Source organism: Pelmatolapia mariae, linkage group LG16_19 (genome assembly GCF_036321145.2).
Source record: "Pelmatolapia mariae isolate MD_Pm_ZW linkage group LG16_19, Pm_UMD_F_2, whole genome shotgun sequence".
Taxonomy (NCBI): domain Eukaryota; kingdom Metazoa; phylum Chordata; class Actinopteri; order Cichliformes; family Cichlidae; genus Pelmatolapia; species Pelmatolapia mariae.
This window is the reverse complement of record NC_086241.1, coordinates 25,814,410-25,818,582: the sequence shown is the minus strand read 5'-3', so window position 1 is coordinate 25,818,582 and position 4,173 is coordinate 25,814,410.

Here is a 4,173-nt window from a genome sequence, read left to right as displayed (position 1 = left end):
CTGAATCAGCTCCTGAGAAAACTAACTTGCTGGAGCACCTTTACTCCCATTTGTAAGAGCTAAGAAAAGCTAATAGTGTTTTCCTGTATCAAGAATCCCACTTTTTGTTGAATGCTAACATCATTACGTGTTTAGCTTAATCCTCCAGAATAAAAACAGCTAGCTTCAAAGCTGCCTTTCTATGGTTTGATGACTTGGCCAATCAGCTTCAGTGCAGTCCTGCCACCATAAGATGTTTTAATAACTACAACCCCTATTTGTCAAGTTACTGAAGCCTGCTATCATGTTGCGCTGCAACATATGTCAGCTCTCCGAGTTGTTGCTTCCCTGGGGTTGGCGGTTTCATAAATCAAATTAGCAGCACATACAGAATGGCTGTCACCTGATTCGCTAAAAAACCTGAAGGCGAACACTGTAAGTTTTTGCATTAATTTGACCATTTATTTAATCAAATGGTTAAAAAAAGGAGATGTATCAGTCACTTCTCACTCTCATTATCCCAGTAGTTAATTGTCCTCAGTGGGAGGCCAGACCTAAGTTTGGGAAACATCTGTGACAAACCTGCTGCGGTTTGAAGAGAGTGGAGGCTGAATAGGAAAGGAAAGTGGCTGCTTCAGTCTGATCTCTGCCGTCCTAGTGGGGATTTTAATGCGCTGAGAGTCTGTGAGGAGCAGGAGCACTGTAGGAGGTGAATGAGCTGAGGAGGAGGTTGTAAGGCATAGGAGAGAGGGGGGAGGGGGAAGGTAACTCCGTGTGTGTGTGTGTGTGTGTGTGTGTGTGTGTGTTTGGATACAGGGTGTAGGCTAACAGATGTGTCCATCAAAGAATCATCTTACATCCACTACATCCATCTGCCACCCTGACATGACAAGATTTGGAAAAATTTAAAATTAGTTGTGTTAAGTTTCTTGTGATCAGCTGGTGGGGGAAAACACAGAACTTTCACAATCCTGAATTTGAAACAAGTTTCCCATGATCCAAAGTTTCCCATGATCCAAAGTTTCCCATGATCCAAAGTTTCCCATGATCCAAAGTTTCCCATGATTCAAAGTGTATCAAACCTCCAATTTTTTACTCTTAGGTAAGAGTTTGGCAAAGAGGGGTGCTCAAAGTGCTGCACACCTTCTTCCCCCACTAGTGTCATTCAGTACTTCCTGGTGAGTTCCTGTGGTGTTAACTGGTCATCTGGAAGATGTGTTCCTTGCAGCGTGTCCTGCTCCTGCCTTGTGGTGTCCCAGCTGGCCGACCATAACACATTACCAAAAGGGAGGCATCAAGGGACAACGACAATGTGAAAACAGATGAATATAAAGACTCCTGTTTCTTTTTTTGTTCTGTGCTTCCAATGATTGTTACAAAACTGCTCAGTAATGCACGTCAAAGCTACAAATCTTCAAAGTGCTATCTATGAAAGACATATGATCAGATTACATGTTATCTGTCACAATCTTTACACAGCTAGAAAGAAAAACATGACTCAATGAAGTCATGTAATGCACAGTGGTGACAGACTGTGCATTACATTACTCTTACTGTAGTTACACTTCAGTTAGTTGTGAATAGCATCTGTCTTTGTTTTTGCATTCATAGTTTTGAGCTTGTAATTGTAGTAAAGTTACTTTTTTGTTTTTACTGATAGAGCATCATCATCTAACATCCAAAAGTAAAAACATGTGGTCCATTTTAAATTAAGCTACATTCAACCACTAAAATACAAAAGAAAAAAGCTTGTTAGAGTTACGAGAGAAGTTTTTCCTTCCTGTCCCACATCACAAATATGCCGTTCCAGCTGCTAGTCTTTAGTCTGTTGTCTCTTTTCTTTTGAGAGTAGTGAAGACACATGTCATCGTCTTCTCTCCTTTTAGCTTTGTCAACTACCTCTTTGCAGGAAGTCTAATTTCTGGGACATGCATCCTCATCCATCATACTGCTATGGCCTTTCACTTTAACAGTGACTTTGGTCGCACTGCACCGCCCTCCATACAGATGGGGATAACCTCTGAAAACCCTCCTTTGGCCTTGCACCACTAATATAACCTAAGAAGAACTATCTCAACCAGCTCCCACACAACATTTAGACATAAACCGTTGTGCTCCTGCCCTCAGTCACTTGGGCCGAAGAAGAAAAAGCTGTATGTTTGACTCTGGACAAGGATTCCTTAGTATGAGTGAATCCATCATTGTCACGCTTAAATAGGATCGGGGGTTTTAAGGTTACTTTGTGTTGGTGGGTGGGGTGGGTTAACTAACACTGTCCTATTAGCAGACACTCTACAAATCCCCCTTGGCATTGTTTCAGAGAGAAACATCTGCTATAAGAATAGACAATCACTATGTAAGGTTACATTTGGGGTCATTGTAAATGACCACAATGAAAGGGTTAAGTACTTTTATTTGACAGCTGCAAACAAAACAAGTGTAACCTTTGGGAAAACAACATCAACAACAACAACAGAGTTATTCTAAAAGTCATTTAGATTAACAGCAAAGACCAGGATAACGCAGAAATGGAACGATCCCGTGCAAAAACCCCAAATCGTGAAACAGTTAAAGGTGTCAATGAAGCAGTTAGCAGCATGAAATATGAATGTGGTAAATGTCCATCTGTATTTAAACAGCCGTGACCAACTGAGCGTGTGCAACTATTGAAAGTGAAGCGTTTAGGCTCTCTTTCACAAAGGGCCCAAGGGCTAAAACCTTCCACCCCTTCCACCATCATTATCCCTGCCACACTATGATCAGCACCAAATGCCGACTATCCCAGGCCAGCGCTCACAAAGCATGCTGGGAAGGACAAAAGCAGACCTTCAGCCGATTGGTTCCACCTTATTAACAGCTTGTAATCTTCTCATGTCTTTGGCTAGGCCTCACAGAGCAGGAGTTAGGGCGAATAGATGAGTGTGTCCTCCGTCTCTGCTTTGATGCAGAGCAGCCTTCTCCCTCTGAGAACTCCTGCTCTGTTATATTTCCATTGTGGCTGCTGCACCTGTTTGTCCGCGGGGACACATGGAGAAAGTCAGTCACTGGCAACTGTTAATTTCTCATTAGGCTCTTTTTTTTTTTGCACATTGTAAACAGAAGACAGTTTTGATTTGAAATGCTTGCAGCAGGTGCGCCTCATCTAATGGTTTAGCTGGCTGCAGTTTCAAAAATGCCATAAAACAGATTTTTATTTTTCTTGCAAACCAAAAACATGCAAGTATGGCAGGATGAAGGCAACATTTGCTGATAATTTTTAATGCTGTGAATTTGAGGACATACCAGGTGACCAGCTAAGATTTATCTTTTAAACACTATATTAGAAGTTAGCATGTGACTGGGTTAGCTTAGTGCACATTAATAAAATGACGATCAAAATGTTTTAATATACTGATAATGAAGTCAACTCCAGTCTTTTTTATGTTGGTTAATGCATATGGTGCTTTAACTCCCCAGTCATGGCAAAAATACTAATAATAAAGTGATAATTCACCAGCACCAAGGGGCATTGAGACAAAATGATCGTGGAACATTGTAACATAATTACATATATTTAACCTCTGGTAAGATAGCTAGCTAGGTAGAATGATAGATTTAGAAACAATGTCAAGTTACAAGTGACAGAACCTGGATAGCCTGAAAAAACCTCCTTCAGAAACTAAAAACACAATAAGTCCTTAAAAAAAGGAAGAAAAGAAGACCAGTCCTGGCGTGATGCAACAAATACTTCAACTCAGTTGCTGCTGATCAACACTGTAGCAACAAGCCACCTCAGTTTGGTAATCTTTCCCTTTACGTTAATAGCGGTGGATTAGTTTAAGTGAATTTATTAAATTTGGTCTTGATTCCTAACACAAGAGCTGTTTACTGTAAACATTGTGAGTTTAATAAAATTCCAAAACCTGTAAGTAATTGCTTATGACTATTAAAAAGAAACAAATACACAAAAACAGTAGCGGAGATTCGTGGCAATCAAAACTTAAGACAAAACCTTGTGTTTGTTACAGTCATTTTGTAAACTTGTTTCTTCTCCGTAATCACACATAAGCGACTTTAGTTAACGTTGCCCCCCCCGCCCCCCTCAAACAACTGAGTTCATAACCTTTTTTTTTTAGCGGTATCACATTGGGTGTATTTTTCATCCTGTATAAGGGGATAAATTAACCCAGGAGTTTGGCTGAGGTGTCTTCCTGT